Source organism: Aythya marila (assembly GCF_965140915.1).
Source record: "Aythya marila genome assembly, chromosome: Z".
In the NCBI taxonomy this organism is placed as follows: Eukaryota; Metazoa; Chordata; class Aves; order Anseriformes; family Anatidae; genus Aythya; species Aythya marila.
In genome coordinates this window covers 9,824,341-9,847,052 of record NC_139080.1, presented here as the reverse complement: position 1 = coordinate 9,847,052, position 22,712 = coordinate 9,824,341, and positions in this window count along the sequence as shown.

Genomic DNA, 22,712 nt, shown 5'->3' with positions numbered 1-22,712 from the left:
GTCCACATAGTATCCCATAACAGTCACTAGTTGTTATCAGTTGTTCTGAAACTCCCAGACACACGGGTAATTAAAACATTCTTCCCCAGCCATTCACAGACACATCTACAGCAGTGTTAGAAATAGAAGTCCGGAATAACAAAAGCAAACAGGTTCATAGATTTAAGAAGTGATAAATTGGCTAGAATGAGGAATGAGGGGGAGACTGGGACACACTGCAGCTGTGGTTCAAGCATTGAATTGCCAGTGCAGGGCCCAGAGGCAGACAGGATTCAAACATTTCAAACAGAATTGTTCTTTATGGACACGAATTGTTAAAACATTCCTCACACCATCCACAAGAGCTTCTTCCAGAAGGATGACGGGCAGTCCAGCAGAGAAAAGGAATTCCCACAGCCTCACGGATCGTCCATGGCTTCTTCAGGTGTTCCTGGCATGGCCAAATTGGCTGCAGGACCAACAGCAGGAACACCTACAGTTGTGAGAAATGCTGAACATGGCATGACTGTGACAAACCAGAAGTTAGAGTCTTCCATGGACACTGAGAGAAGCATGCGGAAACCAAGTGGTTCTGTCCATACACAAACAGTGCCTGCATGGCCTGAGGCCACCGAAAATTTCTAAGATATATATTCTGGATTGCAAGGAAGGAAAGAGGAATCAAGAGCCTCACTCTGGGGTCAGCTCCTCCAGCCAGCCACCAGAAATGGACTGCATTGTCCAGGAATCACAGAATCACAGAATCACCCAGAAAGAGGGCTGCGTCAGACGAAGGGGGAGTTCCTGCGGCCCTATGGGTTGCCCATGCTCCCTTCAGCACTTCCCAGCTTGGCCAACAGGGAAAAAGGTTTTTCTTTGCCCCAGATAAATAGAAGAAATGGTACGTGTGAAGCTTGCAGGCGCTCAGACTGTGCTCTTAGCCAAAAGGAATGCACAGGGAAACTGGGCGGGCTCCCCAGGAAACAGCAGCAACCCAGGACTGACATTCAGGGCTCTACATGAGTCAAAAATATCGTTCCATCATCAATCAAGGGGGGTGATTGTTCATGAGAGGTTGCTTGAAGCACAAGAAGGGCTGTCCCAAAATGCCCGTGCTGGGGCTGGCACTATGCCACAACAAAGTCCCCATGTACGCTTCATCAAGCCCAAGCCCCTCGTCCATCCGGACCAGGTGAAGCAGAAGCAGCGTGGGGCATCCATTGCCTGCCCAGAGGCCTCCAGAACAGCACGCTCCCACCCCGTGCCTGTCTATTTTCACAGCCCTGAGGCCACGTTTATGCTCCCAAAGAGATCACCGGGGGGAGCAGTGCTGGCATTGGCAGTGGCAGCTTTCCTTCTGCCTCCTGCTGCTGGTGGCCGGGGTGTGCGTGGAATGGCCCAAGTGGCTGCAGGGCTGGCAGCAGGACAAGCTGCGGTGCTGAGGCAGGGTGATCATGGCATCTGTGCCTCGCTAGCCCCTGGAGCTGCACTTTGAGTGCAGGAGGAGGGTGGCTGGGCAGCCCCAAGCCCCGGCACAGTGTGCAGTGAGACTGGCTGCTCTGGCTTCAAAAGGGACCCAGTCGCACGGGCAAAACCCTGAGGACACCCTGGGGACTGGCAAAGGCCTGGGCAGGACCAGAGTCCAGCGTCGTCTCCCTGGTCCTCGGCACAGGGCTGCGAACTGCGAGCCTGAGGGCTGAGCAGCGGCAAGGGTCAGAAAAGCAGAAGCACCATGGACACTTTGTGGGACCAGCCCCAGGAGCCTGGCAAGGCCACTGGGGCAGCAGCACCGAGCAGGCCAGAGGCTCTCAGCTATGGAGGCTTGAAGGTCTTGGGGCTGGGAGACTCGGGGCTTTGGGAGTGGGGGCCAGGATGTGTTGGAAGGGGTCCCGTGGGTCCCTCCCCAGGTTGGTCACTGTGCTGTGCTTCTGTGCCCACAGGGTGATGGCCGACCCCGGCGATCTCTGAGACGACGACAGCAGCAACCACCGGTACTGAAGCCAGGTGAGTCCCCCGTGGGTCAGCCTCAGCAGTGAGCAGCCCGTCCCTATGAGCCTGACGTGGCCCTGGTGCCTCTCTCCCACTGCAGCTCAGACTCCCTCCCTGTTTTGCAGGTGGAAAGTGGCGTTACCGGTCAATTAGTCTGGACGACATGGTACACGAGTCCATCCTTCGCCCACATGGGGGGCTGCCTCCCAAAGGAGTGAAGCTCAGTTGCCCTTTCAGTTTTCCCATGGCCCCCCCAGTTGTTCATTGTATGGCTAAAGTGGCTACAGGACAAGCAGCAGGACGAGTTGCAATGCCAAGGAAGAATGATCGTGGCATGTCTGGAAGAGAAGACAAATTGCTCTCTTCTACCAACACCAGTGAAAGAGTGGAAAAAACACGTGGGCTCTCCAGAAAGGATGAGCAGCCACAAGGCCTGACAGACCTCAAACTTTAAATAACCGAGTGAAAGCTGCTGCTGGTGGCCGGGGTGTGCCTGGAATGGCCCAAGTGGCTGCAGGGCTGGCAGCAGGACAAGCTGCGGTGCTGAGGCAGGGTGATCATGGCATCTGTGCCTCGCTAGCCCCTGGAGCTGCACTTTCAGAGCAAGAGGTCTGTGTGCAGCTCCAGGGACCATCACCCTGCCCATCGTGTCCTGCACAGCTACAAAGACATCGAGCACCTTCCTCGAAAAAAAAAGAAAAAGAAAATAAAAAAAAAAGTAAAAGCTCATGTGTTGAGCAGGAAGAAGTAATAATGGTGTTGATAATAAAACCTACAAAGCAATTGCTGTTCAGTGAAATAATTGCTAGCCACCCGCGGTCCGATGCCCAGCCTGTCCTCGAGCAGTGTTCCCCCAGGCCCAGATGCCACATGGTGTGGGACATCCCTTTGGGGTCAGCTGTCCTGGTTCTGTCCCCTCCCAGCTCCTTGTGCACCCCCTCAGTGTGAGGAGTCAAAAAGTCCTTGGCTCTCTGGAAGAGCTGCTCTGCGACCATTATCGCGGACAGAAGCATGGAGACCCTCCAGAGGCTGTCTCTCCAGACAGGCCCAGCACCTGCAGCTTATGATGGCACTCCATCTGTCAAGGGCAGAGATTGAGAACTAAAAGATTTAGTCCAGCAATGGAGAGCAGTGTGCGCGAGAGCATTCTCTGTGCAGATGGAGGGCTGCGTCAGAGAAATGGGGAGTTCCTGCAGCCTCTTGTGTTGTCCCCGCAAAGCTGCAAGGCTTCCCTGGGCCAGTGCAGAGGTCCATGCAAAAGAAGCATGGGGCGCAGGCCAAAGATCCCTGTGCTGGGGCTGGCCCCCTACCACCACGAAGTCCCTGAATCCAGGCACCAGCTGGGCCTGAGGCCAAAGACTCTGCTGGCAGCTTCCACTTGTGGGCTGCAGCCGTCCCTCTGAGGGGAACCACCAGCACGGAGGGGACCACAGCATCTGAGAGAGCTGGGGCTGAGGCAGGCCCCAAAGGACACCCCATGACAAAGCCCTTGACGCTGGCCCTTCCAAAAGCCCTTTCTTAGCTGCTCCTTTCAGCACAAGTCCAGCCGTTGTGCTGAGGATTGTGCCATCAAGTGGCACCCAAAGTAATAAAGAGCTCCTTCCCAGCTTAGGGGGGGCTGAGAGGAGGCCTCGTGGCGGCCTGCAGCTTCCTCACAAGGGGAGCAGAGGGGCAGGCGCTGAGCTGCCAGAGGACAGCAACAGGGCCGAGGGAAGGCCACGGAGCTGGGACAGGGGAGGGTCAGGCTGGCTGTTTGGGACCACTTCTGCCCGGAGAGGGTGGTCCCAGCATCCCAGAATGGCTGAGGTTGGAAGGGACCTCTGAGGATCATCCAGTCCAAAACGCCCTGCCGAGCAGGATCGCCCAGAGCACAGTGCGCAGGATGGCATCCAGGCGCCTCTTGTAGAATATCTCCAGAGAAGGAGACTCCACAACCTCTCTGGGCAACCTGTTCCTGTGCTGTCAGCCTGACAGTAAAGCAATGCCCTCTCCTATTGCAGCGGAACCTCCTGTGCTTCAGTTGGTGTCCGTTGCCCCTCATCCTGGCTTTAAATGGCGGCCTCCTGTACTGGATGAGACGGAAACAGCCCTTTTCAGCGCTGAGAAGACCAACCAGCACAGCTTCTTTCGGCAGGATGAGGGGCAGGCAAGCAGAGAAGAGCAATTCCTGCGACCTCATGCATTGTCCATGGCCTCTTCAGCTGTTCCTGGCATGGCCAAAGTGGCTGCAGGAACAGCAGGACCATGTACAATCCCAAGGAAGGCAGATCGTGGCATGAATGTGAGAAAAAACAAATTACAGTCTTGCACTGACACCGACAGAAACATGGGGAAACCAAGTGGGCTCTCCATACAGAACCAGTGCCAACAGAGTGTGAGGGTGCCCAAGGCCTCTGTATCGGAAATTCAGGATTACAAGAAAGGAAACAACACTGAAGGGCCACATTCTGGGGTCAGCTCGTGCAGCCAGCCACCAGAGAAGGACTGCATTGTCTGGGAGAGCATTCTCCACCCAAATGGAGGGCTGTGTCAGAGGAAGGGGGAGTTCCTGTGGCCCTATGGGTTGCCCATGCCCCCTTCAGCACTTCCTAGCTTGGCCAACAGGGTAAAAGGACTATCTTTGCCCCAGACAAATAGAAGAGATGCCAGGTCTGCACCTGGCAGGCACACAGACTGTGCTCTTTGTGTTTGGCAGGCGGCAAGTGGCCTTACTGGTCAATTAGTCTGGACCACATTGTACACGAGTCCATCCTTTGCCCACATGGGGGGCTACCTCACGGAGGGGTGCAGCTCAGTCGCCCTTTCAGTTTTCCCTTGGCCCCCTCAGCTGTTCCTGACATGCCTAAAGTGGATGCAGGAAAAGCATCAGCACGAGTTGCAAAGCAAAGGAAACATGATCGTGGCGTCTCTGGAAGAGAAGACAAATGGCTCTCTTCTACCAACACCGGTGAAAGTGTTGAAAAATCACGTGGGCTCTCCAGATAGAATGAGCAGCCACATGGCCTGACAGACCTCAACCTTTCAATAACCAAGATTCAGTATCATAGGGCAGGAAACAGGACTGAAGTGTTGCGCTCTGAGGTGAGCTCCTCCATCCAGCCTGCACAAACGGACTGCATTGTGCAGGAGAGCATTCTCCACCCTGATGGACGGCTGCCCAACATCAGTGGGTCATTACTGCAGCCTCCTGTACAGCCCAGAGCAGAATCAGCCCTATCCAGCCCTGAGAACACCATCCACAAGACCTTCTTCCAGAAGCATGAGGGGCAGGCAAGCAGAAAAAAGGAATTCCCACAGCCTAATGGATTGTCCGTGGCTTCTTCAGGTGTTCCTGGCATGGCCAAAGTGGCTGTGGGTCTAGCAGCAGGAACACCTACAGTAACGAAAAATGCTGAACATGGCATCACTTTGACAAACCAGAAGTTAGAGTCTTCCATGGACACTGAGAGAAGCATGCGGAAAACAAGTGGGATCTCCATACAGAACCAGTACCCGCATGGCCTGAGGGTGCCCAAGGCATCCATGATGGAGATTACGATTGCAAGAAAGGAAAGGACACTGAAGGGCCACACTCTGAGGTCAGCTCCTCCAGCCAGCCTGCACTAATGGACTGCATCATGCGGGAGAGCATTCTCTGCCCTGATGGACAGCTGCCTGACAGGAACTAATTGTTACTGCAGCGTTCTCTATTGCATGAGTCAGAAACAGTCCTTTTCATCCGCAAGAGCTTCTATTCCAATGATGAGGACCAGAGAAGAAAAAAGGAATTCCTGCAATGTCTGGGATTCTCCACGGCCTCTTCAGCTGTTCCTGGCATGGCCAAAGTGCCTGCAGGAACAGCAGCAGTAACACCTGCAGTACTGAGAAATGCTGTTCATGGCATGATTGTGACAAACCAAAGTTAGAGTCTTCCATGGGCACTGAAAGAAGCATGCAGAAACCAAGTGTAAGCTGATTATAATGGAAGGAATTGCTGGAAAAAATTGAATGCAAAAAGTTCTTTTGAACAAGGAAAAATGGAAATAGATTGAAAGGATGCCTTTTTCTGCCTGCCCATGGCAACGGAACGACAAAAATTCTTTGCCTTTGAATGGGAAAATCCTAAGAGAGGATCTTGGAGTTTGAAATACCCCTTTGGGAAAAGGGGACGCTGTTGCAATGTGCAAATGATAGCTACTGAAAAAGAAAAGAGGATGTGTATAATGGATGGACTGAAGTTCTCCAGCACTAGTTCTGTGAACCCAGCCTCTTTCCTTAGTCAGGATTGCATCAAGACCATGGACACGGTATACTCCAGCTGACCAGACTTCAAGGATACACCCCTAGAAGATGTGCAGGATTGGTATATAGACGGCAGCAGCTTTGTCTAAGAAATTCTGAGAAACAAAGTTATGCCTTACAATCAGGAGGAGAGCTAAGAAATATTGGGTTGTGCCTAATGATAGCCCTTTGGAAAGAATGATAAGGAATTGGAAAAACAATGCAGAAATTTGGGAAAAATAAAGGATTAAAAAAAAAGGTTAGAAATTATGTAATTGTCTAGGCTAAAAAGCCAATAAATGAAACATCAGTATTTTGGCCAAAACACAGGTCTGATGAAAATTCAGCTTTTAAATTTATATGTAAACAATAAGACTCCTTCTTCAGAGGAGGAGTGGAGTTATGCTCCCTCTAATCCTAATACTGCACTGGAGGCAGCAGCAGATGCTGAAGGAAGGGAGACAGGGACTGCAATTGGCACTGACCATGCAGAAGGAGCTCACTCCAGGCTCTGGAAGAATTAGAGCCTTGTAGAAGAGATACTGAGAATTGTGCCTTCCCTGATACTAACAACACTAACACCAAATGTGTACCCTCTTAGGGAGGTTTGAGTGGGACGAGGACAAATAGGTTATGTGAACTACCCCTTACCAGCAGAGAGGTTAGGAGTTTTAAATGTGTTTTCTCTTTCTTTCTTTCTTTCTTTCTTTCTTTCTTTCTTTCTTTCTTTCTTTCTTTCTTTCTTTCTTTCTTTCTTTCTTTCTTTCTTTCTTTCTTTCTTTCTTTCTTTCTTTCTTTCTTTCTTTCTTTCTTTCTTTCTTTCTTTCTTTCTCTCTCTCTCTCTCTCTCTCTCTCTCTCTCTCTCTCTCTCTCTCTCTATTTCTCTCTCTCTCTCTCTCTCTCTCTCTCTCTCTCTTTCTCTTCCTTCCTTCCTTCCTTCCTTCCTTCCTTCCTTCCTTCCTTCCTTCCTTCCTTCCTTCCTTCCTTCCTTCCTTCCTTCCTTCCTTCCTTCCTTCCTTCCTCCCTCCCTCCCTCCCTCCCTCCCTCCCTCCCTTCTCTCTTCCTCCCTTCCTCCCTTCCTCCCTTCCTTTCTTTTTAAGAAACAGTCTTTAATTCAGGACCCTATATAACCAGCAGAACACTCAGATCCATTTCTAAGGCCTAATTTGTAGCAGTACAGATGCTACAGAACCAGCAGGACTGATGGACAGCTTTACCTCAGGGGTTTACAGAGTCAACAAATGTATTTGGGCAAGATCTAGACCAATTTTTGAGCAATTTGACCTCCAAGGGAGGCGTTGCTCTTACAGTATGTGGATGATCCTTTATGGTCAGGACAGGAGAAAGCAGTTGTGAAGGAAGCCACTAACAAGCTGTGCAACTTTCTGGGAAAATGGGCGTGAAAGGATTGGAAAATAAACTACAATAAGTAGAAAGAAAAGTCAAGTGTTTAGGGCACCTAATGTCTGAGGGAGAATGAAGAATGAATCCAGGGTGGATTCAGGGTACTGTTGAGCTCTGCAGCAAGCTCCGTGAGCACATAACAGAGAAGTGCTGGCAAGTACAGCTGCAACGCTTCCCTGGGCCAGTGCAGAGGTCCACGGAAATGAAGCATCGAGCGCTGCCCAAAAATGCCTGTGCTGGGGCTGGCACCTTGCCACCACAAAGTCCCTCTGTACACGTCAGCAAGCCCAAGACCCTCGTGCATCTGGACCTGGTGAAGCAAAAGAAGAGTGGGGCATCCATTGCCTGCCCTGAGGACTCCAGGACACCACGCTCCCACCCCGTGCCCGTCTGTTTTCACAGCCCTGAGGCCACGTTTATGCCTGAGGAGCAGCGTGAGGACCTGGAGCTGCACATTCGAGCCAAGAAGCTGCAAATGCTTGGAAGACATCTGGGCAAGAAGCGTCCATCCCAGTCCCCAGGAGGAGGGTGGCAGGGAAGCCCTAAGGACCAGCGCCCTGCCCAGCACACCCTGCAAACCTACAAAGAAATCGAGCAGCTCCCGGAACCACGGATCCCAGCAGCCAGACTCAGCTGAGGCAGTGCACAAGCGCAAGTGGCAGAACCTGCAGGAACTCTCCTCTGCCCTGCAGGGCAAGGCCCACGGTCACAAGTGTCAAGCGAGGAAAGGAGTGACAGAGGACCAGGGGCCTGGCAGCTCACTGGTCTAGTCCAAATAAATCCTCATCCTAGCCCCGGGGTGGGAGTGGTACCCACTTTGTGAAGCGCCAGCAGACTTGCGCTGGGCTGTGCCTGCAGGCTGGAGGGGGGTGGCAGGGAAGGGGTGTCCCTGGGCAGGGGTTTCTTGCCCATTATTAGTCCAGTGTGAATTCTCCCACTCCTCTCTGAATTCAGGGGTATTCTGACACTGACTGATGGAATACCCTGGCGTACCATGGTAGAGCAGGGCTCCAAGCAGCAGCCCATGCAGGAGACCACTGTGGAGCAGGGGCAGAGAGGGACCGAGAAGGAGCGGCAGAGATAAAGTGCTACAGACTGACCGCAGCCCCCCGTTCCCCTGCGCTGCTCAGGGGAAGGAGGTGGGACGGGGCAGATGGGACAGGGAGAGGGAATCTTTCTCCCTGCTCTGAGTCTGCTTTGCCCATCATGATAATAGCTGAGAAATCTCCCCGTGCTTATCTCAGCTTTTGAGCCCTTTGCATGGTATTTTCTGCCCCCTTCCCTTTGGGGAGGGGGAGTGAGAGAGCACCCGTGGTGGAACTCAGCTGCCGACCCAAGTCAAACCACCACACTATACCACCTAAACTAAAGTCCCTTTGCTGCATCTGAAGTCCTTTCTTCCTTGTCTTAAGTGTACGGCCTGGGTGCTCAATACAGAACTAGGGCCCAAAGGGCCTGAGGCACGCAAAACATTCAAGATGCAGATTCAGGAGTACAAGAAAGGAAAGATGATTCAAAGGCCACTCTCTGGGGTCAGCACCTGCAGCCTGCCACCACAAAGGGACTGCATTGTGCATGAGAGAATTCCCCACCCAGATGGAGGGCTGTGTCAGAGGAAGGGGGAGTTCTTGCGGCCCTATGGGTTGCCCATGCCCCCTTCAGCACTTCCTAGCTTGGCCAAGAGGGTAAAAGGATTATCTTTAGCCCAGACAAATAGATGAGATGGCAGGTCTGCAGCTAACAGGCACACAGTCTGTGCTCTTTGTGTTTGGCAGGCGGCAAGAGGCCTTACTGGTCAATTAGTCTGGACCACATTGTACACGAGTCCATCCTTTGCCCACATGGGGGGCTGCCTCACAGAGGGGTACAGCTCAGTCACCCCTTCAGTTTTCCCATGGACCCCCAGCTGTTCATTGTATGGCTAAAGTGGCTGCAGGACAAGCATCAGGACGACTTGAATGGGAAGGAAGGCTTCCAGGGACACTGAGAGAAGCATGTGGAAACCAAGTGGGATCTCCATACAGAACCAGTGCCTGCATGGCCTGAGGGTGCCCAAGGCATCCATGATGGAGATTCAGGATTGCAAGAAAGGAAAGGACACTGAAGGGCCACACTCTGAGGTGAGCTCCTCCAGCCAGCCTGCACTAATGGACTGCATCATGCGGGAGAGCATTCTCCGCCCTGATGGACAGCTGCCTGACAGGAACGTATTGTTAACTGCAGCCTTCTGTGTTGCATGAGACAGAAACAGTCCTTTTCATCGGCAAGAGCTTCTATCCCAGTGATGAGGACCAGAGAAGAAGAAAAAAGGAATTCCTGCAATGTCTGGGATTCTCCACGGCCTCTACAGCTGTTCCTGGCACAGCCAAAGTGCCTGCAGGAACAGCACCAGGACCACCTGCAGTACTGAGAAATGCTGGTCATGGCATGACTGTGACAAACCACAGGTCACAGTCTTCCACTGGCACCAACAGAAGCATGGGGAAACCAAGAGGGCCCTCCATACACAAACTGTGCCCACATAGCCTGAGGCCAACAAAAATATCTAAGATGGAGATTCTGGATTGCAAGGAAGGAAAGAGGAATCAAGAGCCTCACTCTGGGGTGAGCCCCTCCAGCCAGCCACCAGAAATGGACTGCATTGTGCGGGAGAGCATTCTCCACCCAGATGGAGGGCTGCGTCAGACAAACGGGGAGTTCCTGCAGGCCTTGCCTCCTTTAGCATTTCCCAGCTTAGCCAACATGGAAAAAGGACTATCTTTGCCTCAGACAAATAGAAGAGATGGTGGGTCTGCAGCTTGCAGGTGCTCAGACTGTGCTCTTAGTGACAAGGCATGCACAGGGAAACTGGGTGGGCTCCCCAGGGAACAGCAGCAACCCAGGACAGACATTCAGGGCTCTACACAAAACAAAAATATTTTTCCATTCTCAATCAAGGGGGGTGATTGTTCATGAGAGGTTGCTTGAAGCACAAGAAGGGCTGTCCAAAAATGCCCATGCTGGGGATGGCACCTTGCCACAACAAAGTCCCTCTGTACGCTTTATCAAGCCCTAAGCCCCTCGTCCATCCGGACCAGGTGGAACAGAAGAAGCGTGGGGCATCCATTGCCTGCCCAGAGGACTCCAGGACACCACGCTCCCACCCCGTGCCCGTCTATTTTCACAGCCCTGAGGCCACGTTTATGCCTGAGGAGCAGCGTGAGGACCTGGAGCTGCACATTCGAGCCAAGAAGCTGCAAATGCTTGGAAGACATCTCGGCAAGAAGCGTCCATCTGAGTCAGCTGTGCCCCAGGAGGAGGGTGGCAGGGCAGCCCTAAGGAGCAGTGCCCTGCCCAGCACACCCTGCAAACCTACAAAGAAATCGAGCAGCTCCTGGAACCACGGATCCCAGCAGCCAGACTCAGCTGAGGCAGTGCACAAGCGCAAGTGGCAGAACCTGCGGGAACTCTCCTCTGCCCTGCAGGGCAAGGCCCACGGTCTTGGGTTGCAAGCTCTTCTCCTTCCTGTGCTATGATTATGTGCGTAAAATGGCAGCAGGCCATCACTCAGCAGAGGTAAAGCTGATGAAAATGGCCAAGAGAGAAAGAGGAGAGTTAAAGAGAACTTTCAAAAGGAAAAGAGCCACTCTTTAGTGTACAAAGGCAGCCTGCAGAGTGAGGAAAAGCTGCAGTCTCGCCTGAAGAGCAAGCTTTGGAAAGGAAGCAGCAAGAAGGGGCTGCCTGAGTGTGTGGGTCGGTCCCTCCAGGCCTGCGGAGACGGCATTACTGGCCCATGACACCAGCCCTTAATGAAGCCCTTCGTTAAGTGCTCATTTTAGCAAAAGTCCAGCCGTTGTGCTGAGGATTGTGCCATCAAGTGGCACCCAACGTAATAAAGAGCTCCTTCCCAGCTTAGGGGGGGCTGAGAGGAGGCCTCGTGGCGGCCTGCAGCTTCCTCACAAGGGGAGCAGAGGGGCAGGCGCTGAGCTGCCAGAGGACAGCAACAGGGCCGAGGGAAGGGCACGGAGCTGGGACAGGGGAGGGTCAGGCTGGCTGTTTGGGACCACTTCTGCCCTGAGAGGGTGGTCCCAGCATCCCAGAATGGCTGAGGTTGGAAGGGACCTCTGAGGATCATCCAGTCCAAAACCCCCTGCCGAGCAGGATCGCCCAGAGCACAGTGCGCAGGATGGCATCCAGGCGCCTCTTGTAGAATATCTCCAGAGAAGGAGACTCCACAACCTCTCTGGGCAACCTGTTCCTGTGCTGTCAGCCTGACAGTAAAGCAATGCCCTCTCCTATTGCAGCGGAACCTCCTGTGCTTCAGTTGGTGTCCGTTGCCCCTCGTCCTGGCTTTAAATGGCGGCCTCCTGTACTGGATGAGACAGAAACAGCCCTTTTCAGCCCAGAGAATGTAATACACTATAAATGTTTGTTCATAGTCTTTTGTAGTATAAAAGCAAGGAGTTCTGTTTGAGGAGGGGGAGCTGGGAAAGCTCCCTGCTGAAGGAAGGAGCTGTATAATGCTTGGCTAGAGACTATGAAACTTCTTTTGCTTAATGTAACAAAAAAGAGAAGCCCCTCCCCTTCTCCCTTTCTGCATCTCCGTTGCCTCTTTTGTTCAAAGACACTGTTGCAAAGCTCATGTAACCATCTCCTGATAAGTTGCTACACTAGGGTATCAACATCCTGCCTTCCTGTCTCATGCTGGGCCACCATGACCAAATAAAAAAAAAAAAGTTGAACCACAACACCGAGGAAGACTACGGCCTTCATCTTCACGACCACCAGAGGGACAGAGACGACCCACTAGCAACAGTGTGCACAGTCGCAGAACATACCAGGATGTGCTGCGTAATCCCGGAATTACCAAGATATAAAAAGGGACCCTGGCAGGGCTGAGGTGCGCGCCGTTGGCGGAGCCGAGACTCCCCGGCCGCCCAGCGCTGTTTTGCTTGCTGTTTGCTTACTCAGTAAATTCCTTTATAGGATTAATACAATGCTCTCTGAAAATTAATTACGGGGGCAAATTAGAACAAGAAGACCAACCAGCACAGCTTCTTTCGGAAGGATGAGGGGCAGGCAAGCAGAGAAGAGGAATTCCTGCAGCGTCATGCATTGTCCATGGCCTCTTCAGCTGGTCCTGGCATGGCCAAAGTGGCTGCAGGAACAGCAGCAGGAACACCTACAGTTGTGAGAAATGCTGAACATGGCATGACTGTGAGAAAACACAAATTACAGTCCCCCACTGACACCGACAGAAGCATGGGGAAACCAAGCATGGGGCTCTCTCTGCATACAGAACCAGTGCCCACAGAGCCTGAGACATGCAAAATATTCAAGATGGAGATTCAGGATTACAAGAAAGGAAAGAGCAATCAAGGGCCACATTCTGGGGTCAGCTCCTCCAGCCAGCCACCACAAAGACACTGAATTGTGCATGAGGGCATTCTCCACGCAGATGGAGGGCTGCCTGACAGGAGTGGGTTGTTGCAGAAACCTCCTGTACTTCAAAATAGAGAAACAGCCCTTTTCAGCCCTGAGAAGACAACAGCCACAGCTTCTTTTGGAAGGATGAGGGGCAGGCAAGCAGAGAAAAGGAATTACTATGGCCTTATGCATTGTCCATGGCCTCTTCAGCTCTTCTTGGCAAGGCCAAAGTGGCTTCAGGAACAGCAGCAGAACAAACAACAATCCCGACAAAGGCTGATCGTGGCATGTCTGTGAGAGACCACAAATTGCAGTCTTCCATTAGCACCACCAGAAGCATGGGGAAACCAGTAACACTCTCCATACAGAACCTCACACTTCCATAGAATCACAGAATATCCCAAGTTGGAGGGGACCCACCTGGAACATCGAGTCTAATTCCTGGCTCCAGAGAGGACCAAACAACCAAAGCCAATGTCTGAGAGCATTGTCTAAACACTGCATGAACTCTGAAAAGTTCAGTGCTGCAACCACAATCCCTGGGGACCCTATTCCAGTGCCCCCAGTACAAGAGGGACATAGAACTACCGCAGTGAGTCCAGAGGAATGCTACAAAGATGATTAAAGGACTGCAACACCTGCTGTATGAGGATAGGCTGGTAGAATTTTGCCTCTTTATCCTGGAAAAGAGAAGACTGAAGAGATACCGCATCAATGTGTTTAAATTTCTAAGGGGAAGATGCCGAGAAGACGGAGCCCTTTTCCACACTCTGGGGTCAGCTCCATCATCAAGGGGGGTGATTGCTCATGAGAGGTTGCTTGAACAACAAGCAGGGCGATGTCACTGCGAGGAGGTGTCCATGGGGCAATGTCCAAAGATTGACCTATCCCTGCCACATCCTGGACAGTCCACAGCACACCCATTGCTTCCCAGCCCAGCCAACACAATTATGCACAAGGACCTGGGCTTCCAATCTGACTATGTTACCATCCTGGATCCATTTGTGCCTGATGCCAGGAATGGCAAAGAGCCCCCCACTGCAGCGCCTCTCAGGATCACGAAGCTGCAGCTGAAGGAAGAGCTCCACAGCAAGCTCCGTGAGCACATAACAAAGAAGTGCCGGGAAGTACAGCTGCAACGCTTGCCTGGGCCAGTGCAGAGGTCCATGGAAATGAAGCGTCGAGCGCTGTCCAAAAATGCCCGTGCTGGGGCTGGCACCTTGCCACCACAAAGTCCCTCTGTACACGTCAGCAAGCCCAAGACCCTAATCCATCCGGACCAGGTTAAGCAGAAGAAGCGAGGGGCATGCATTGCCTGCCCTGAGGCCTCCAGGACAGCACGCTCCCAGCCCGTGCCTGTCTATTTTCACAGCCTTGAGGCCATGTTTATGCCTGAGGAGCAGCGTGAGGCCCTGGAGCTGCACATTCGTGCCAAGAAGCTGTAGATGCTTGAGAGACGTCTTGGCATGAAGGCCACTGTCAGCGGGAGAAGGTGTCCAAGGGATAGCACAGGACGACCTGTTCTTACAGCGACTTTTATTGTCCATGGCACACCCAGTGCTCCCCAGCCTGGCCAACACAGTATTTTCAAAGCCCTGAGTGACAGGAAGCTGCAGATGCTTGAGAGATGTCTGTGCATGAAGCGTCCATCTGAGTCAGCTGTGCCCCAGGAGGAGGGTGGCAGGGCAGAGATAAGGACTAGCGCCCTGCCAGCACACCCTGCAAAGCTACAAAGAAATCGAGCAGCTCCCGGAACCACGGATCCCAGCAGCCAGACTCCGCTGAGGCAGTGCAGAAGGACAAGTGGCAGAACCCAAAAGGTGGAAATCATCACCTTTATACGAGCTTTTGAGCTTGCAAACATTTAGACAGGTTTGCAATAGGGCTTTGTTGTGGTGTATGCACACAGGGCAATTTGGAAGGAGAGACGACTTTTACCTTCCTCAATTAAAGATGCAGAAGAGGCTGATAGCAGTTATTAGGGGACAAGGAAAAAGGAGGCCCAAACAGCAAGAGCCCTGGCTAGGCAAGGAGCAATGTGCCCTATGTAAGAAATTTGGGCATTGGAAAAACCAATGCGTGGAACAGAAAAGAAATGGCAAAGGGAACCGGGGAAGGGAGGTGGTGGTCTCACATGCAAAAGACAACTGAGGAAGAGCGCGGGAGTCTACCCCAGCAGATCCGTTGGCTGTAAAAATGAAGCTGGGGAAGGAGGGAAAAGAGGTGGAACTTATGGTGGATACGAGGGCAGCATATTCAGTTTTAAGGATAGCATCAGTACCAGTGGGGAAAGATTAAATTGTAGTGAAGGGGGCAACTGGCCAAACTGAAAGAGCATATTTCTGCAAAGCATTGAAATAGAAATATGGGAAACAGTGGGGCATTCACAAGTTCCTATACGTGCCCATCTCTCCAGAGTCACTTCTAGGGAGAGATTTATTTGCAAAATTACAAGCAACCATTTGATTTAAAACTGGGGAGATTATTCTGGAGGGAAAGGATCAAAGGTATGTGGAAGTGTTGAGTCTGATGATGACGGCTACTGAAACTAACAAGGAAATCAGTGAAGAGGGAACTAGCCCAATAATGGAAAATTTCTTACAATTAGGCTTGCTAAAAGAGTGCCAGTCTGACTTCAACACTCCCATTTTACCTGTTTGAAAACCTGATGGATCATCTTCGGTCATGCAGCTGTACGAGCTGTTAATCTTTCCCCTGTGGTGGCAAACCCATATACTATATTAACATGCTTAACACCAGCGCGAACCTGGTTTATCATTTTAGACAGGAAGGATGCCTCCTTGTGCCTCCCTCTCCATTGAGCTAGCCAGAAAATATTTGTATTTGAGTGGGAAAGCCCTAAGCGTGGGCACAAAACACAGCTCAGGTGGACAAGGTTGCCTCAGGGCTTTAAGAACTCTCCCACCTTGTTTGGAGAACAACTTGCAAAGGACTTTATAGGGATCTTTTAAAGGGATCTTTAAAGATCTCTTTAAAGGCTGTTGCAGTACGTAGATGATGTGCTAATAGCCATCCAAACAAAAGAAGTATGTGCCCAGCTATTTTCACAGCCCTGAGGCCACGTCTATGCCTGAGGAGCAGCGTGAGGTCCTGGAGCTTCACATTCCTGCCTAGAAGCTGCAGATGCTTGAGAGACATCTGGGCATGAAGCTGGCAGGGCAGCCCTAAGGACCTGTGCCCTGCCCAGCACACCCTGCAAACCTAAAAAGAAATCGAGCACCTCCCGGAACCACCGATCCCCGCAGCCAGACTCCGCTGAGGCAGTGCACAAGGGAAAGTGGCAGAACCTGCGGGAACTCTACTCTGCCCTGCAGGGCAAACCCACGGTCTTGGGTTGCAAGCTCTCCTCCTTCCTGTGCTATGATTATGTGCGTAAAATGGCAGCAGGCCATCACTCAGCAGAGGTAAAGCTGATGAAAATGCCCAAGAGAGAAAGAGGAGAGTGAAAGACAACTTTCAAAAGGAGAAGAGCCACTCTTTAGTGTACAAAGGCAGCCTGCAGAGTGAGGAAAAGCTGTAAGACAAGCAGCAGGACGAGTTGCAATGCCAAGGAAGAATGATCGTGGAATGTCTGGAAGAGAAGACAAATGGCTCTCTTCTACCAACACCAGTGAAAGAGTGGAAAAAACACGTGGGCTCTCCAGAAAGAATGAGCAGCCACAAGGCCTGACAGACCTCAAACTTTCAATAACCGAGTGAAACCTGCTGCTGGTGGCCGGGGTGTGCCTGGAATGGCCCAAGTGGCTGCAGGGCTGGCAGCAGGACAAGCTGCGGTGCTGAGGCAGGGTGATCATGGCATCTGTGCCTCGCTAGCCCCTGGAGCTGCACTTTCAGAGCAAGAGGTCTGTGTGCAGCTCCAGGGACCATCACCCTGCCCATCGTGTCCTGCACAGCTACAAAGACATCGAGCACCTCCCAGGACCAGGGATCCCTTTGCTGGGGGGCTGCCTGAGATGAACAGGGAGGTCCTGCGGCCTCTTGGGTTGCGCGTTGCCCCTTCAGCATTTCCCAGCTTAGCCAACAGGAAAAAAGGACTATCTTTGCCCCAGACAAATAGAAGACATGGCAGGTCTGCACCTGGCAGGCACACAGACTGTGCTCCTAGCGCCTAGGAATGTACAGGGAAACTGGGCGGGCTCCCCAGGGAACAGCAGCAACCCAGGACTGAGATTTGGGGCTCCACGGGATGCAAGAACAATGTTCCATCAGCAAAGGGGATCATTGTTCACGAGAGGTTGCTTGACCCACAAGATGGATGGCGTCAGTGGCAGGAGGTGTCCATGTGGCAACATGCAGAGGATGACCAGCTGCCTCTGAAACTGTCCACGGCTGTTGCAGTCCTTCCCAGCCCGGCCAACACAGTTACATGCATGTAAAAAGACCAGGGCTGCCAAACTGACTATGTTATCATCCTGGATCCATTCGTGACTGATGCCAGGAATGGCAAAGAGCCCCCCACTGCAGCGCCTCTCAGGATCACGAAGCTGCAGCTGAAGAAAGAGCTCCGAAGCAAGCTCCGTGAGCACATAACAAAGAAGTGCTGGCAAGTACAGCTGCAACGCTTGCCTGGGCCAGTGCAGAGGTCCATGGAAATGAACCATCGAGCGCTGCCCAAAAATGCCCGTGCTGGGGCTGGCACCTTACCACCACAAAGACCCTGTGTATGCTTCAGCAAGCCCAAGCCCCTTGTGTGTCCATACCAGGTGAAGCAGAAGAAGCGTGGGGCATCCATTGCCTGCCCAGATGCCTCCAGACCACGCTCCCACCCCGTGCCTGTCTATTTTCACAGCCATGAGGCCACGTTTATGCCTGAGGAGCAGCGTGAGGCCCTGGAGCTGCACATTCGAGTCAAGAAGCTGCAGATGCTTGTGAGAGATCTGTGCATGAAGCATCCATCTGAGTCAGCTGTGCCCCAGGAGGAGGGTGGCAGGGCAGCCCTAAGGACCAGCACCCTGCCCAGCACACCCTGCAAACCTACAAAGAAATCGAGCAGCTCCCCGAACCACGGATCCCAGCAGCCAGACTCCGCTGAGGCAGTGCACAAGGGCAAGTGGCAGAACCTGCGGGAACTCTGCTCTGCCCTGCAGGGCAAGGCCCACGGTCACAAGTGTCAAGCGAGAAAAGGAGTGACAGAGGACTAGGGGCCAGGCAGCTCACTCCTGCGGTCCAAAGAAATTCTCATCCTAGCCCCGGGGTGGGAGTGGTACCCACTTTGCATCTCTTGCTGTGGTGCAGGCTGTGCCCCTGACAGCAGGGCAAGACAGGGGTCATCATGGCCCACGCGTTAAGAGAAGGAAGCACAGAGGCTGAGGGGAGACCCCAACCCCACCGACAACTCCCACACCTTGCTGGTGCTGTGCCTCCCTGCCGCACTACTGCCTCCCCCAAAACTGCAGCTCACACGGCAGGGCAGGAATTGGGTGCTCAGTGCATGTGGAGCTGCAAGGGAGCCACATTGTGCCCAAGGCAGGGGCACTGCCTGCAGGTTCAGATGGCAACTGAACCTGCCCTGACTGAGATTCAGGATCACAAGGCAGGAAACGGAGCTGAAATGATGTGCACGGTGGGCTGCTCCTCCAGCCAGCCACCAGCGCTGGGCAGCATGGTGCATGAGAGCCACCAGATGGGGTATGTCCCACCATCCAGCCAGGATCAACAGGGATGATCCTTCATGAGAGTCTTCCTGACGAGACAAAGGGTGATGTCGGTGGAAGGAGCTGTCCCAGCAGACTCTTGGATTGTCCACGGTCCATCCTGTCCTATGCCAAAAGGTACCTGTGCTCATGGCACTTGCGCCAAGCCTCTGGCACCCAGGGTACTGCAGCGGTACCAACCAGCAACAGCATCCACTCCATCTGGGCAGTACAGGAGGCCACGGTAATGATCCACTGATGTCGGGCAGGCGTCCATCAGGGCGGAGAATGCTCTCCTGCATAATGCAGTTCTTTTCTGCCTGCTGGCTGGAGGAGCTCACCTCAGAGCACAACTCTTCAGTCCTGTTTCCTGCCCTATGATCCTGAATCTCAGTTATTGAAAGTTTGAGGTCTGTCAGGCCATGCAAGGTTAGTGGCATTTTCCCCTGCAAAACCACATCTTTCATTCCCACAAAAGGTCACACGGCGACCCACAGATTACACAGCCTTCAATGCTGCCACAGCACTGGTCACTTTGTCTATTCCCAGGAGAACTGATAAAGTCTATTTTTCTGAGGAACAGGCCTTTCCACAGATGGACACAGTAGACCTGTAGGATGTGGTTTTTATGATTCCAATACTGGAGACAGAGAGCGAGGAATCTGCTTGTACCTGGCAGGGACTACAATATACGTTCACTTGCTTGCTGCAGGATTTTCGGCGTAGTCCTGCCACACTGGCTAGAGAGCTAGAAAGAGGAAAATTCCTTCAGGACATTACTGTGGTTCATAATAAAACATAATCATTTTTGCCAAAATATGGAGCTTCCATTTTCAGGAACTAGAGGCCTACTTGTTTCTACATAACCAAAGTAAGGAAGAGCAGAAAACTGGTAAAGTAACTCAGCTCTTCAACACATACAGGCAGGTGCAACAGAAGGAAATCAAGCAGATTTCTGCCATTGTTTCCATGGCCCTACAAGTGGCAGGAAGATGTGATCATTGGGAAGCTATCCCCACCAACCTGAACTCCTAGGCATGAAACAGGGCAAGGGGTGCTTTAGGTTAGTTTACTGGCTTTCAAGAAGACAGGCCACCTTAGCTAGGCAAATTCAAAGGCCAGCACCCATCTGGCTGAAGACAAGAAACACAAACACAAATGCAAACAGCACTGACCCTCTGGTCAGTCTCCCAAGAAACTGGCACAGATTCACCAGAGGCCTCCTGCCACGGTTAGGAATAATGGCATGAGAAAAGGCAACGGCAAACCTATGAAGGGAAAGTATTATAAATGCTCCAGTAGAGTGCAGAAAAACTTCAGAAACAGAGATCACGTTGAGATTGCAAGTAACAATACAACACGCACTGGCATTAGACCACGTGTCAGGTGCCAAAAGAGCTCTTGGTGACCTTGTGAGCAGCAGGGCTTCCCATTATGTAGACCAAAAGAGGCAAAAGGAAAAGCACATGTAAAAAAAAAAAAAAAAAAATTAAAAGTGAAGGACCCTCAAAGGAAACACCTTCTTAGTGGTGGGGCAGCCAGGCACTGGTAGATGCTTTGAAAATGTTCTCAAGGTGTTGCTCGAATATGCATGCAGAGGGCTGGTGGCTGTAGCTGTAACCTGCATGTCTGCTCAACTAAACCCTGTCGGTGATTAGGCAGACTGCAGAGTGAGGAAATTCTCCAGTCTTGCCTGAAGTGCAGGCTTTGGAAAGGAAGCAGCCAGAAGGGGCTGCCTGAGTGTGTGGCACTCTGCAGTCTGCCTCTGTACACTGAAGAGCTGCTCTTCTCCTGTTGCAAGTTCTCTTTCACTCTGCTCTTCCTCTCTTGGCCATTTTCATCAGCTTTGCCTCTGCTGAGCGATGGCCTGCTGCCGTTTTACGCACGTAATCGTAGCACAGAGAGGAGGAGAGCTTGGGCTTGATGAAGCAGACACTCCACTGGCTGCAGGGGCACAGCCTGCTTCCCCATGGGCCTCACCACAGGCCGCAGGGGACTTCTGCTCCGGTGCCTGGAGCACCTCTCCCCCTCGGGGCCTTGGCGCCTGCAAGGCTGTTCCTCACTCCTCTCACTCTCCCAGCTGCTGTGTGGCACAGCCTTTTTATTTCTTCTGTCTTAAATATGCTCTCAGAGAGCTGGCAAACAATATCATTTCTTGGCTCTGCTCTGGGCAGCAGTGGGGTCCTTACCAAACATGGGGCAGCTTCTAGATCCTTCTCACAGGAGCCACGCCCATGACCCCTGCTACCCAAACCTTGCCATATAAACCCCCTACACTCTGTCACTCTCACAGTAAAGCAATGCCCTCTCCTATTGCAGCGGAACCTCCTGTGCTTCAGTTGGTGTCCGTTGCCCCTCGTCCTGGCTTTAAATGGCGGCCTCCTGTACTGGATGAGACAGAAACAGCCCTTTTCAGCCCTGAGAAGACCAGCCAGCACAGCTTCTTTCGGAGGGATGAGGGGCAGGCAAGCAGAGAAGAGGAATTCCTGCGACCTCATGCAATGTCCATGGCCTCTTCAGCTGGTCATGGCATGGCCAAAGCAGCTGCAGGAACAGTAGCAGGACCACGTACCATCCCAAGGAAGGCAGATTGTGGCATGACTGTGAGAAAACACAAATTAGAGTTGTGCACTGACACCGACAGAAACATGGGGAAACCAAGTGGGCTCTCTGTACAGAACCAGTGCCCAAAGGGCCTGAGGCATGCAAAATATTCAAGATGCAGATTCAGGAGTACAAGAAAGGAAAGATGATTCAAAGGCCACTCTCTGGGGTCAGCACCTGCAGCCAGCCACCACAAAGGGACTGCATTGTGCATGAGAGAATTCCCCACCCAGATGGAGGGCTGTGTCAGAGGAAGGGGGAGTTCTTGCGGCCCTATGGGTTGCCCATGCCCCCTTCAGCACTTCCTAGCTTGGCCAAGAGGGTAAAAGGATTATCTTTAGCCCAGACAAATAGATGAGATGGCAGGTCTGCAGCTAACAGGCACACAGTCTGTGCTCTTTGTGTTTGGCAGGCGGCAAGAGGCCTTACAGTTCAATTAGTCTGGACCACATTGTACACGAGTCCATCCTTTGCCCACATGGGGGGCTGCCTCACAGAGGGGTACAGCTCAGTCACCCCTTCAGTTTTCCCATGGACCCCCAGCTGTTCATTGTATGGCTAAAGTGGCTGCAGGACAAGCATCAGGACGACTTGAATGGGAAGGAAGGCTTCCAGGGACACTGAGAGAAGCATGTGGAAACCAAGTGGGATCTCCATACAGAACCAGTGCCCGCATGGCCTGAGGGTGCCCAAGGCATCCATGATGGAGATTCAGGATTGCAAGAAAGGAAAGGACACTGAAGGGCCACACTCTGAGGTGAGCTCCTCCAGCCAGCCTGCACTAATGGACTGCATCATGCGGGAGAGCATTCTCTGCCCTGATGGACAGCTGCCTGACAGGAACGTATTGTTAACTGCAGCCTTCTGTGTTACATGAGACAGAAACAGTCCTTTTCATCGGCAAGAGCTTCTATCCCAATGATGAGGACCAGAGAAGAAGAAAAAAGGAATTCCTGCAATGTCTGGGATTCTCCACGGCCTCTTCAGCTGTTGCTGGCACGGCCAAAGTGCCTGCAGGAACAGCACCAGGACCACCTGCAGTACTGAGAACTGCTGGTCATGGCATGACTGTGACAAACCAGAAGTCACAGTCTTCCATTGGCACCAACAGAAGCATGGGGAAACCAAGAGGGCCCTCCATACACACACAGTGCCCACATAGCCTTAGGCCTCCAAAAATATCTAAGATGGAGATTCTGGATTGCAAGGAAGGAAAGAGGAATCAAGAGCCTCACTCTGGGGTGAGCCCCTCCAGCCAGCCACCAGAAATGGACTGCATTGTGCATGAGAGCATTCTCCACCCAGATGGAGGGCTGCGTCAGACAAACGGGGAGTTCCTGCAGGCCATGCCCCCTTCAGAATTTCCCAGCTTGGCTAGCAGGGATAAAGGACTATCTTTGCCCCAGACAAATAGAA